General features: G+C 45.1%; 1 protein-coding gene across 4 annotated transcripts in view; it reads right to left on the minus strand.

Moving 5' to 3' along the window:
- Positions 1 to 14,889, minus strand: part of SETBP1 (SET binding protein 1) — a 362,058-nt gene that overhangs the window by 314,752 nt on the left and 32,417 nt on the right. The window lies entirely within an intron of this gene.

Genomic DNA, 14,889 nt, shown 5'->3' on the forward strand with positions numbered 1-14,889 from the left:
ACGGTCTATACTATTGTTTCTGCATCCCTTTCTTCACTGGCTTTGAACCCACCATAACTCCACTGAAAACACCTTTCAACAAATCACAGTGACTAGTGTTGCCAAAGCCTGTGCTACATAAGCCACATACTCCTGGGGATCTCTTGGGGTTTCTCCTGCTCTGGCCTGACCACTCTTTGCCTATTTTTTTTCCTCCACTTTTCCTTTAAATGCTTGTAATCCCCAAGGCTCTCTCCACAGTCCTCAGACTCTACATGTTATACCGGGAAAATTAAGCCACACCTATGCTTTCAACTGTTAACAGATCCCAAAGCCCACAATATTCTGCAGAACTCAAATATTCATCTGCCTATCAGGCCTCCCCACATGGGTGTCCCATGGGCCCTTGAAACTCAACAGGAACCACACTGAATTGCCTTAGCATCCTTTCTCCAAGACTGACCCTCTCTATGGATGGTGATATCCATTTACCTAGGAGATAACTTAAATTCCACCTTCTCATTCAACAATGAAATCCCATTAACCACTGAGTCCTGCAGATCCTACCTGCTTAACGCCTTTTGAATCACTCCACTCCTGATGACGTCTCCTGTCAGCAGTGTGTTTCAGGTTTTTATCACTTCTCACCTAGATTATGTCAAAGGCCTCCAACTGGCCTCCTTTCCTCCAGCCTCTCTCCCTCCCATAAGATCTACTCTCCACATGGCTCTCTATGTGACCTTTCCAGAACATAATTCTGTCCATGTCATTCCTGTGTCTAGAATAAACTAGAGTTTTAGAGCTAATGTTCAACCTCTTTGTATACAAGACCCAAAGAATAGTGATTCAAAGAGTGGAGTCTGGAGCCAGCCTTTATGGGTTCAAATCCAAACTCCACCTTTTACTAATTCTGTGACAGGCAAATAGCTTGATGTTTGTGCCTCTGTTCCTCACTGGTAAGGTGAGGATAACAATAGTAGCTGTCTCCTAGGGTTTTATGGGGATTTCATGGGATATACATGGGAACTCTATGTGGCACATAGTAAGGATCTATCAACTACTAGTTAGTTCTTCTCTACATTCTTCTGACTGCTCAGTCTTCATCTCTGCTCCCAATACACTCTTTGCATCATTAATTTGAGCAGCACTACTTGTATTTCCTCTAATCCAATCTGTTGTTTCACCCTCCATACTTTGACACACACCATTCTTTCTTCCTGGAATGTCCATTCTCCTTCTTAGCCCAATTGACTCCTCTTGTCCCTCAAAACTTGCCCCAAGGGTTACCTTCACACCATCCCTGAAGCTTTCTCTCCCTGACCCCAGCGTGATTCAGATGGTCATCCTTTCTGTCTACCGTCTACACTCTTTTACAAGCTCCACTTTTTTTGCCTATCTCACTCAAATTTGTGTAATTCTTGAAAGAAGACAACATGTCTTATTTGATTTTATATTCTTAATGCTGAGTACAATGACTACCAAGAATCAAAACTCAATGTTGGTGCAATAAAAAATGATCATGATGGGACATTAACAACAGCTACCCAGATGCACCTTAAATTTGATTACTTGCACTTGAAACAAACAGTGACTTTTTCCCAAACATGCAGGCCTTCTGTGATTTTGAATAGATTACACTGAAATGTGATGAAATCCAGGGAGATGGCCAGTTCTGAGAACCACAAGTTTCTAATAGTGAATAGCCACTAAACATCCTGAAGGTTTCTACTTCTCCCTGACTGCCCTGCTGTCTAGAATAAATGAGATAGTACAACACAGGAATTTGAATAACGTAGCCAAGCTGTGCTAAAGTGATCACAATGGAAAAGCATATTATTTGGTCTCTCAGAATTAGTATATTTCTAAGTAATGAGTCTAAAAAGAGAGAAGACTTTGCCTTTCTTCCTGAGATAGCCTTTATTAATTCTTTAGAACCAATCTAAAAAGTGACAGCAGAGCAACAAGGGAATGCATGAATGGTACTTCTAAGGATCTTCCCTCAAATCAAGTCTCTTTTTTTATTGGGTAAAATTGATCTTGGTTTTAGTTTGGGGTCTTAGAAAAACATCATCCACTCTCTAGCATAGCTTCTGTGTTTTAGAGTTAGATAGGACTAAAAGTCAGGTTACAAAGAAGAATACTTTGACCCAATAGAGGATACAGCATCGAGCCCAGAACTATCCAACAATGGAAAGGCCATTCACAAAGCACAGAGGAGGCTGGCTAAGTGTCGGGAACAGCAGCATGGGTCCCTTTCACACGCAAGAATCTAATTTTATGAGGGTAGTAGAAATTTCACATCTAAGGGTGTTTTGAGAGCTTGGTGAAGATACAATAAGTTTGGTTAAAAGATTCCTGTTCTTGTTGAGGTTGAAGGGAACATTCTGGAACCTCAAATCATCCAGTTGGCAACATCCAACAGTGCTCATACAAAGAGAGTCTGCCTACTTCCCACTCTCCCTGGACTGAAAAGTGATGCTGGCCATTCAGTGGACAGGCTGCCTCTAGAACAGCAAATTTAGAATCTCATCTAAATGAACCACACAGGACTTTCAGCAACAAATCTTTAAAATGCTTTCCAATGAAAAGGAAAGGATAAGAAAGCCCTGAAGACAGGAACCTCCATGGATATCATTTATCATGTTATCTGTTACCCCAAAGTGGGTGACAGGAATAAGGACATTGACAGTAAAACCTTAAAAGATTGTTTTTGTTTGGGTATCAAAATACAAACACACACAACCACATTCCTATACATACCCTGACCAAATTGAGTCAAATGTATATAACTCTTCCTGAGAGCTAAAACATTGAGCTACCCAAACATTCCAACAAAATAGGCTTTATTCTAGTTACCCAAATGAACATTCCGGAAAAAAGATCTCAAAGAGAAGGACCTAAAAAGTGAGACTGGAGCATGTTAAGACTGTAAAAAAAAAAAAAAAAAAGTTGTTAATATATTCTATTCTTGTATTTGAATAATGCTTTAAATTTTTGCAGATCCTTTGATAACCATCATCTCCACAGTCCTCCCATCCTCCCCACTAAGATCAATGGCAAAAGGATTTATCTCCCCAGTTGACCACAGAATGTGAAAGCAGAAACCAGAGTGGGACCATGGCTGACACACAACAATTTAGCTAGGTCCTTTCATCTTGGGCTCTTCTCCACATGTTATTCTAAAAACAAATTATATAACGGAGCACACAGTTGTGTGGCTTGAGGCATTTGTTAAAACGGGGCCTTCATGAAGTCTTTGTGGACCTTACAAAGGTAATGAACTGGAAGTACGGGCCATTTGGAATCGAACATTTAATGGAATTAATGACAATATTATTACAGTTTAGGACCTTCAAACTGCAAATGGGAGGACCTGTATGTGTAGCTTCGTGATTAAGAGTATGAACTTTAAAATCAGACTGACCTGATTTCAAACACTAATTCTCCTCTGGACTTGCTACATGCCATTTGGTAAGCTATCTGACCTCCTAATGCTTCAGTTTACTCATCAACAAAATGGGAATAGGGAGTAATAAGATTTACCTTTTAGAGTTGTTGGGAGGATTACATATAAATTTGAATGTGGAGGGCTTAGCTCAGTGCCTAATATACAGTACCTAAGGGATAGCAATTACCATTAGATTATCCATAATCTCTCTCAATGATTTCCAATTTTAGGCCCTGTAACAAAGCAAAGTTTCTGCCTTCCTCAAAAAGAAGGTAATATGTATCCAGGACTATGGGAACTAAAATCCAGAAGCCTGAAATGTCACTTACAAATTATCTGTAACAACTCACGTGAGTTCGCTGTTAAAGTTTAAAACTTACATAAGAATTTTATGAAGCTTTAGGAATGGTCCCTGAATTGGCAGGGGGAAAATTCCCTTCTGAGCTGAAAAGCTGAAGCACTTCAGAGTGGAAGGAATCTTTCAGAGACCTACTCAAGGTTCCATGAAGGTACTCAGTCTGATTTCCTCCAGGCTACCTGGAACCAGGAGAAACCCATCCTCTTTGAAGCTTCTCATGCCTCCCTCCCCACCCTCAGCCACATTACCACCCTAGCACCCTTTACTAATCATAGATTTCTAAGTAAAAAAGGAAATTGCCTAAAATTGAAACTGGTTTGGTCTATTATTGGCTTTGGTGGCTGTGGGAAGAAAATGGAGGAGGGGTGGGGGTGAGAGATGTTGATGAAAATAATCTGAGTCATCACTTCCTGGAAGAGGTGGCAGTGTACCCAGAGTTGGCTGGGGAGTCAGGGGGCTGAGGCAGGGTCCCTGCACTGTACAACCTCACAAGGCACCATGGGGACATCACTTAACTTCTGTGAGCTCCTTTCTGCAAAATGACCCTCACAGCTTTCCCAGTTCTACACTCTCGTAATTCACAAATATCCTGGTGAATAAACCATCAGTGCTACTCACCATCAGTCTGGAAACCTAAATGAACTCGTGCCCTTAATACTGCAGCCATTTCTCACAAGCAAGAGCAGGCAGGGCCCAGCAAAGAGGAGGAGGAGCTGGCTCTGGTTGAGTCACGAAACAACTACTTTACTTCCTCACCACTGCCTTACATCCAGACTCTTTCATCCACGCACTCTGCATCCCAGCCCTGCTATGCAAATTCCAGGCGGTGCAGGGCAACCCCACTAGGAACCAACGCCCTGGGATAGCCAGACCTAGTGCTGTGATCACTTTATATTCTCCCTTTGATGCAAGATTATATAAAATTATTCACTAAGTGGTGAGCAGACTCAGATGATTACAAGATTTAGGAGTCAAAGGAAAACAATAACAGCATCTAATCAAGGGTCTCACATTGCGTTGGACTCACTTGGTCATGTGCCCGCTTACCCTTGGGAGGAAGGACTGGCCCCTTTTTCATTTATCTGATGCTATCTCCAATGGGTAGCTGCTAAGCCTCCACCTAAAGCAGGTCCTCAGTGACCATGTGCTGAATGAGTGAGTGAAGAAATGAATGCTGTGCTGCCCTAGTGAAGAGGCAAGGTAGGCGGGCACATTTACCCAACTCCTTGAACTCTGGCGGCACTGTGGCTTCCTGCAGCAATTTAATAATATTCTCTCTCATTCATATTCTCTCTTTCTCCATCTCCAGCCCCCACCCCTACTCATTATGCAGTCTGATTGAATACCACTCAAAATATTTTCTCAATTAGAGGAGAAAATAGGAATTTGCCACTTGTCTGCCTCTATTCTGTTGCCTGTCAGCCTTCAGCAAATATTTCAATCCTGGGCCTTTGCCTGCTGCTAACCTTTCTCCTTTAACCTTTGGCCCTGCCCCCTTCAAATCCTCCAGCCTTCACCTTCTCATCTTTCCAGCTCAGACACTCCATCCCAGGGCTGACTTCTCAGGCTACCATGTTTAACCAAAGGGCGATATGGCGATAGCCCTAAAGAAATTAGAGTCAAAGGGTGTTGCTGGGATTTGCTTGCATGATCAAAAGATTAGAAAAATGCACACATCACACTGAAGACCTCCTGTAATGGGCTCCCATTCTCACTGGCCTAAATGTGGCCTCCCAGCCTCTGCCTCCAGAGCCTTTTCTCTACTCTAGCCCGCACCCCACTTCCACATCCTAACTACCTCAAGTGGGCATGTCATCAAGATTAGAGGCTCAGGGTTGACTGTCAGATGTGCACACAAGATGGAAATCAAGTCCACCAGGGCCGCTAGGATGCAGAGCTCCTGGCTGACTTTTCACAGTCAGCCAAATCACCTGACAATTCCCTTCCAAACCCTGGCCCCTCCCTCCCCCAATCACTGCAATTTTTCTGGTTCCAGCTAATCACCCATCCCCCACTACATCCTACACGGGGACTACTAGCACTCATCATTTCCCCATCCTTGCCTGTGTCCTCCAGTGTGTAAGCTGTGCTATTTCTGTGTGTTTCTGTGGGTACTTGAGGAAGGTGGAGAATAGTGAAGGACCTTTTCTTTCGCAATGACTAGTTTGCTTCTGATAGCACTCCTTCCCACGTAATTAATTGTGCTGTCTCTTGGCTCGTTAGAAACGAGACGCCCAGGTCCCAGCCAGCATTATGCAGGGTAAATCATGTTTAAGTAACTGCATAACTAGTGGGTCAGTTTTATCTTTTGTCTTGGCCACGACCATTATTTAGCTGGGTTCTCAAAGTGCCCGTCAGTGCAGCTTTCATGTCAGGCCAGTATTGAAAGACAAATATTTTCTCCCCTCCCCACCCCCATTGCCAGCCCCTCTTCTCTGAATGCTGCACGCACAGGGCAGCTGAGAAATAAAAGGCTCCTTTATCTGATTCTCCTGGGCAAAGCTATGGTGGGTTCAGGAGGGATCAAGAGAGAAGTGCCAAACTATAATAAGATGGGCCCAGAAAATCGGCAGGGCTGACTCCCAAGCAGTGGCAATGACTGGCCACAGCCATGGAGTGTCCTGCCTCTTTTTTAGTACCCAGCATTGTGACAACTAGAAAGAGTGATTTTTCCCAGACTGTCAGTGATTGGCCATGTGCTTTTGGACAAATCATAAAACATTACTGAGCCGTGTCCTCATCTGTAAAGGGAAGAGTGTTCTGATGCTCTTCAAGGTATCCTTCATCTTTAATATTCTTTGTGGGTCTCTGCCAAGCAATGGAATCAGTTTGATCCTGTCAGATAGCTACGGAGAACGCTACCCTACAGCATAAAAAGAGGTCTTCTGAAGAGATGAGAGCATCAACCTTCTGTGTAGCTAGCGTTAGCCTAAAAGAAAGTGAGAGGAAGAGAAGGAGAAGGAAAAAGCAGGATGCTCTTTTTTCAAAGGGGAAATTAAGCTGCAGTGTGGCCAAGTAAGTTGCCAACGTCATAGAGAGAATAAATTATTGGTGCTGCTAGAAATAATCATAGAAGGACTCCAACTCTTGTCTCAGATCCTTATCCTGTTATAGCATCTTTCCCATAGAACGGTGTGACGATAAGCAAAAGGAGCATTTTTGCTGTTTAACTTTTGCACATTTGCATTTGCTATTATCTTTGGCCATCCTGGACATTCTAGAAGTCTAGCATGAGAGCCTTCCTAACCATAAGCCCTACACAATCTTCTGTCTTCCACACCATCTCAGGCAAAAAGCCTCCAGTGGCCACTGGACCGCAATGAGCAATCCCTGCACTCATGACCTCCAGAACTTTGTTCACCCCATCCATAGGGCATGTGTTGCTCATCATGCATCACTTCTACTCCATGGAAACTCTCTGAAGACAGGGGTAAGGGAGGTCATGCAGCCATCAGACCCCTACAGCACCTGGAGCACCACTGTCTGCAGTGAGTCCACTGTAAACACCGGTAGAATGAATAGAGTTGAAACAGCAGTATCTTTGACACAGAACGATTCAGTCACACTGGTGGCAAACACCAGCCTAAGACACCTCTCTTAGCTTATAACTAGGATGTAAGCTACTCTGAACATGTTCTGCCTCTTGCAGAACACACACCACCAATTAAGAACTTAGATATTGAGGAAAAGGTAGGAGAAAAATCAGTGTAGCAGGAGATTCAGGGGAGGAGTAAGGGATGGGAGCACAGGAAGGCAACTGGAGGTGTTGAGTAGGAATGTCCAAAAATAATATAAACAGGATCTCCCAGGATCCCCCCCTCTCCTCCTATGCCCAGAGCCCAGTCAAAGCCAGCACCCTAGACATCTATTTCACCAGCATACCAACACTGGGCTGTCTTCAGCATACACGTATATGTCCACACAAATGCCCTCTCACATACTCATGTCCAGACACCCTCCAGTTGGCAAACAAGTGACAGTACGCAAATTAGCAGAAGCCACAAAGATTTGCTTCAGTGGGGAGCCTGAACAAACAAGGAACCGTTTTGCAAGTGGCCACAGATGGCTTAGCTTCTCTGCTTACAATGGACACTAACAAGATTTGCCATAACTAATTTATTCTTTCACACCGTTGCCCTGTTCCCCCACCTTCTGAGGGTAGGGGAAATTCCCCATGATGGCCATATGCATTTTTGTTCCTTTCTAACACAGAAAAGGTGCAACTTGCCCCTCCACATTGTGCATGGGTGGGTCACATTTAAAGTGGTTAAAAAGGTTTGAAAGGAGGTGATAGTGGAAGCAAACATATGCTGGCTCCCCCCACCCCATTTCTCTGACAGGTTTGTTTGGAGAAGGGGTAGAAAAGAAGAGATTTCTTGAGTCCCATGCCAAGCTGGAGAACTCAGCAGTAGCAGAGGAATGGGTGGCAAAACATAGCAGAAGAAAAAATAAAAAAAAGAGTAGAAATAGTGAAGACACCAGATGAAATCCAAAGCCCCCACATCATGGGCTAAAACCTTGAAATACAGGAAACAAAGCTTGAGTTTATCCGGGAAAAAGAAGAGGGATTTGATGAGCTCCTTTCCTTTCGGCACTCCTGCTCTGGGCACTACTAGCGGGAACAAAACTCCAGGGTGAAGAGGCTGGATTTGGAACCTTTGTGGATGCCTTCAGCTCTTCTCCACTCAAGGTGCCTTCCAATTGGCTTTTCATAAGCGTCAGTAAGACACTTATGAATTCTTAAGGAAATAAATCAATGCGTTCTTAAGAAAATGACGGAGCTTCTGTAAGTCGCAGGAATCAAAATGTTAGCGGGGCTCCTTGTCACCTGCCTGAAGGCTCTCGTGGCCTCTTCAGTCTGATAGCAAACACCAAGGGCACTTACTCTCTTCACGGGGTGCTCCAGTCAACCTCTATTTCTTGTCCACCTCTGGGCTCACCTCCCCCAAGGCTGGCTGTATGATGATGTCCTAAAGCAGCTCTCTGCACACTCCCGCATTCTCTTCTCCCCAATATGGGAGTGGGCGACTCCACTTCATTCTTGTCACACTCAGAAAAAAGTCAGATCTCCCTAATCTGCCCTACCAAGGCATCTTTCCACTCCAGACTCTCCAGGTAAACCGTGCAGGCCAGCAAGTCAAGCCCAAGGTGCACCATGAGCACTCGGCCCCCTGTACAATGGTTCAAGCAATGCCCCTGGCCAATTTTCCTCCTGCCTAAGTCCTACACTTCCTTCAAGGCCCATTCAGGCCTTCCTTCTTCCTCAGTCCCTCCCTGAACTCTTCACATAGCCCAGCATCCGGCCACGTGAGCATCGTGCTTAGGTCTAACTTCCCCAACAAGATGGGGAACCTCAGAGGTTTCTTTTCATGCCAGACAAATCCTTATAAATTGGGAGTGATGGCTCTGCATTCTTTCACCTGCCCAAGTGAGTGCATGATTTCCCTCCTTTTTCAATCCTCATCATTCACATCGGGTGTGGCTTAATATGTCAACTTTTTTCTCAAATAAGTATGTATCTGATATTTATAGTAGGCAGCTATTCAAAAAACTATGCCCATTATTATATTGAGGAAGAGGTACAATCACGTCTATATATAGATATAGAGAGAGATATCAGCTATGCGTAAATACCTGGCTATATGAATCAGTACTAACATGATGATTTCTTGGAATATCAGAGTTGGAAAAGACATGGGGATCTTCTGCTTCAATTGCCTTCATTTCAAGGTGGGGCCCCTAAGTACAAGAGGCATATGTGGAAACAGGAGGTTAGGGGCAGAGACTAAATCTCTTGATCTCGGGCCAGGGTTCTATTACATCATATGCAGTGTCTGTCTTCCCAGAGGCTATGCAGGCACACACACTTATGTATGTGCACACACACCAAATTCTCTCTAACACATGCACCAAAGCATAACACCTTCATATACAGAGTTCCTCAGGGAAATAGGATGACAGAAGGACATATGTGCCTGTGGGTCTCTCTCTGATGTTCTCTGGATTTGACTTGGACCATCTCCTCGAATATGTGTCCTCCCCTCCAGCTCTTTGCCTCCACCGCGTGCAGGCTCAACCCCCACACTGGGCTGTCCTCTTTTGAGAAAAGGAAGCCCCATGGACCAGCAATTACCTCCCTGAGTTAAACGAAATGAGCAGAAGCAGCCATTGCTGCTCCTGCACTCAAGCCCCAACAGAGAGGAATCTGCTGCATGTCTAAAATTGGGAGCAAAGGTCAGCTGTCATTTAGGACTGAAGCCAGAAGGAAAGCCAGGCATCCAGAAGTTCAGCACCTGCTCCTCCCTGGAGGTGGAAAGGGGCACAGCTGGTCCAGCCTGCAGCATCCCCTCTCTAAGCCCACCTGCACAACACCCCCCCCTTAGGAGTATCAGAAGTGACTTCCATGCCAGTAGAAAGCCGCCAATACATTGGGTGGAGCAATAAGAAATTTTGAGAGGGTCCAGGACCACAGGTCAAGCTTCTCCAGGAGTACCCACAGCCTCACCAGTTCTTCCACTCCTCTTCTGCAAAGCCCATCGGAACTGATGGAGCCTTTCAGAGGCCGCGCCTTCCCCCAGACACTACAATGCTGATGTGGTCCATAAGCACATGCCATTTCCCTGCCCTCCACCCCCCGCACACCTTTTCTCTCCAATGCTGTCCTGCCCTTCCCCTCCTTGGAGTAGCCAGTCTCACATGGCCTCCACACTTGCACCCATCTTGCCCCAGTACACCAGGCCTTTCTACTTCTATCTCTTCCACTACTTTTCCTGGATTCTGCTCCCTCTGCCAAAATGGGTGACATGAATTTTCAGGTTTCCAGCCAACCTTGCTATTCTCTCTTCCTCTTCCTATGCTGGAAATCTCAAGGACATCCCATCAATTAAATACATCAGTACCATAAAGCCACCTGTGTCCATCAGAATGGACACCCTCAACTCACATCTCACCTTGTTCTCCTTCAAGGTGCTTCTTGTCTTCCTTTTTAATCAGCCAGGCACTGTCCCTATCACTCAATCAAATCAATCAGTCAACTACAAGCTATTTTTTGAAAAGTCTGACTTCTTTCTTCTTAGTCAAGATGCTATGGGGAAGCTTTTCTTTCTCAGTTCCTACTTTAATGGAGCTTGCAAGTCAGGCAGACGTTACCCCACTTGAGACATTTAAGGAACAATGCCCAGTTATATCTCCATGATGGTGCCTGGCATGCACTAACTGGTTATTGAAGAAAATACCTTTGATTAATTGAATGCATAAATTAATGAACGATGCAGTGATGCAGAAGCAACAAAGCACTGTAAGTGGGGCCATTTGCATCAGCAGGGGCACCCAAGTTCCACTCATCTTAGCTCTATGATTCTGTCTTTGTTAGGGCATCTTTTTCAGATCCAGAAGAGTCCACTGTTCTGAAGTCAACATTCTCCCTTTCCTACTTCCTCCTGCTCCCCCTGCTCACACACCTTTGAGATCTGCATCCTTAGGTAAAACCGAGCTAAAGAGGGAGGCCTGGCTAACCCAAGGTGCAGCCGAGTCAGCTGGCAGAGCTGAGCAATGGGACAATTCTTCCTGACCCCAACCCCACTGTTTGCCCCTGTACCCGCTGCCACCTGGTTTAGGAACATACAACCTCCCTCACCTAGTCCAACGCATCTATATGCTGGCTTCTGTCTCTTTCCTATTGCTCCAGGCAAGATCTGTTTCCACTCCTGGATTGTATTCGAAAGTGAAGGAAAGAACATTTAGTAAAAATTACCTCCTTTCATATAGTGAGGTGCTGAGCAAGGACTCCATTAGATAGCGTCGGGAGCAAAGCTGAGTACATTGCTCAGCAAAGCTGCTACATTTCATTTAATGCACATTAATAGGAGCCCACAATGGATTTTAAGAAAATTAAAATGAATATAGACACACATACATGTCTTAAGTTACCTAGGAAAATTCTATATCCTCAGGAGGAAGCGAAAGAGAACTCTTTGATCTCTCTCTCTCTCTCTTTCTGTTGTGTTTGTTTTACTTTATATTCCATTCTAGGGGAATCCTCAGGTCCCTCAGTGCTCTGGGTCATGGTCTCAACCCAACAGCGAGAGGAGGGAGGAGAAGGCATGTTTCAAAACAGCTTTATGGATTTTACGAATTTTCACCCATCTACGGAATTCATCACCTATCCCTTTGCTGAACTCCACTCTCATCACCATCAAGGAGCAAAACACACCCTTTGGTTTGTAAAGGGCCAACACCTCACAAAGGCTCATGAGTAAAGATGGGGCTGTATGCAGTGAAGGCAGACCCCACAAGGCCAGGGTGGCACCAGCGGACTGCTGGGCTCGCAAGTTGCAGGATAACTTGAGAGAATGTGTCAGAGCATCTCCTAAATCTGCCAAGAGGATTTTTACACATTTTGTGGAACATGATAGAAAAAGAGGACGAAAGTACTAACTTCAGAGATAGAAGAATGTATGAAGCTTTCACAAGATTTGACCAATTGTTTCTCTGAGTTCCCTGGCCTCTAGCTATTGTGGTTCCAGTTTTACAGGCAGAAATGGAAGCGCTGAGAAAGTGCCTCGCCCACACGTCTTCTGAAAGGCAAGTTCCAAAGGTGAAGATCTCTGGCTCCTACCCTAAGTTCAGCTCACCTGAGGCCTGTGTGAGGAGCCATGAGCCAGCTGCCTCGGAGCTCAGAGGGTGGGCACGCTAGGATCGCAGCTTCCTGACTCTGACACCTGAGGTGAGTAACTGGAGGTCTCTGGCCTTAATTTATATATCTGTAAAATGGGGATGAGAACATCTCCATTGTGGTTGTGAGAAGGATTTAGTAGACAATGTGTCAAGTGCTTGGCAAAATTCCCAGCTACTCTAAGTACCCAAATGGTGGCCATTGTTATGCCCAGAAAAGCAGCCTACACAGCCAACTGGCTTTCTCTGCGATTCAAGCTTTCCATAAAAGAATGACTCTCCTATGCCTCTGAAGTGCAGTTCATATTCTTCAGCAGGAAATCAGGAAACATAAGAGGCTGGACACCAAAGACTCTTCAAGGAAACCTCCAAAGACAGCAAGGCCTGAGATCAACAACCAGTAAGATCCAGTGTGACTTACAGGATGAGACGGGAACAGGAAGAAACACTTCAGTTAGTGGTAGTTTTCATTTTTTCTCTGTTTTTTTTTTTGTTGTTGTTGTTGTTGTTTGGGTTTTTTTCTCCCTCTGTCAAAGGATTAACGCGTAGGTTCTTAAACAAGGGGGTCCCCCACTTACAGCTGACAGCGGCAGCTGCAACCTCTGACTCTCCCGCAGAATGGCAGGGAATTGAATCAAAAAGAAAAGCAAGTGGACAACCTTTCCTCCGGGAGCAGGAAACACAATACCAGCCTTTCGCCAAACCCAGCAGACCCCGGCTCTGATTGGAGGTTGCTTCGGAACAAAGGGAAATTGGTATTTAAAAAAAAAAATCTTCTGAAAGCCAACTCAGCAGATGGTTTTTTCCTGGGCTCCATGAGAAGAGGGGGGCGGTGGGGGTAGGGGAAGGATGCTGGGATAACACAACTGCCACCAGGATACAGATGACTGAGAAGTGACAAAGATGGGCAAAGAGGGCTGACCTCTCACCCCGGAATTTCACAAAGGGCAATTAGACCATGTGGCGGGTATCTGGACTAGGCTGCTGACCGCTTCTAACCCACAGCTGCTGTTCATCACAGCCACGTCTGGGGGCTTTATTTAAAGCAGGGGAAGAGAGAGGCCAGGGAATGAGGGGACATTGGAAGAAGCAATGGAAAAGTTTAATTAGAGACTACAGTTGGTTAGGAATCTACTACAGGGCAGTTCTGCAAAAGAGCACCTTTATTTCCACTGCACTTTTAACATTTCAGAACCACTTTACAACCATTCGCTCGGATTATCTTCAAAGTCATGTGGAAGGAAGAGAGACAGTAGTAACCCCTCGTTAAATATGAGGAAACAGAGATTCATTTGTTAAGGGCAGGACACGGATTCAGACTCAGATCCCCAGCATGCGGTAGCCATCCTCCCCTCAAGTCTCAGACAGCAGTGCTCACAGAATCTTGTTCTGGAGGGGCTCTGGCTGAATCCCACATTTTCACTCTGAAGCAGGACACTTTGGAATACCCTTCTAGCTGAAGTCAGAGTGAGCCCATTATCCCACAGGCCTGTGCTGCCCTGCCAGCAATCACATCTCACCATGCCTCACTGCCGCTGTGCCTGCTGTGCTTGCCAGCAGGGAGATGGCTGTGGGCAATCTGGGAAAGGGTGGGTCTCCAGGATGAAGCCCAGGTTCACCCGCAGCCTATGCCAGCAGCAAGCAGCAGAAATAATCAGGTGAACTGCACAGGACACAACTAGTCTCTCCTTGAGGATGTACCAGCAAGACCTGCTACAGAGGAATACTTCAAGGATGGCTTCTTGCTGCTGGTAACCAGGAGACCTGAGGGTTTGATAAGGATTTGAGTCCCTCTTCCCCACCCCCGCTGGTAATTAGTTGTAACCTCAAGGCAAGCTATTTAAAAACCAGTCTCTTCCTCAGTCTATAAAATGGGGAGGAATAACAGCTACTTCACTGAACTATCTTAAGAACCAACCAGAAAGAAGCAACAGTTGGGCAGACGTGAATGCTTTGCAAAGGTGCTGGGCAGATGTGACGGCTGCTACCAATTTTCCATACTATGCACTATCTGCAACACATAGTTTGACAGTTTATTATATTGCTCTGGGTTTTCCCTAAATGCTCTGAGATCGATTCTCCCTAATAAGATCTTTCTATACCCCACACACAGCACTTATGCTGAACACACCATACAACTCTGTAGACTGGTGTAGAATTTAGATGCCTCAGCACTGCTACAGCGTATCTGGATGGGAGCACAAAAAAGGCAGCCTGATGAAAGATTTCAGATGTTCCTAAGGAATCAATGCAAAATACACGGGGCTGACTAAGCAAAAACTGTTTTGGTAGAAAAGAGTGTTTTCCATAGAATTATCTTCATCGGCACAGAGCTAACAAGAACTTGTTTAACATCCAGGCTAGGGAAATAAAATAAGTGGATATTATACTAAGAGCTATAACTCCTGTCCTCAGAAAGCTTGCACCGTAA

The sequence above is a fragment of the Equus asinus genome, chromosome 7 (assembly GCF_041296235.1).
Source record: "Equus asinus isolate D_3611 breed Donkey chromosome 7, EquAss-T2T_v2, whole genome shotgun sequence".
NCBI classification, from domain to species: domain Eukaryota; kingdom Metazoa; phylum Chordata; class Mammalia; order Perissodactyla; family Equidae; genus Equus; species Equus asinus.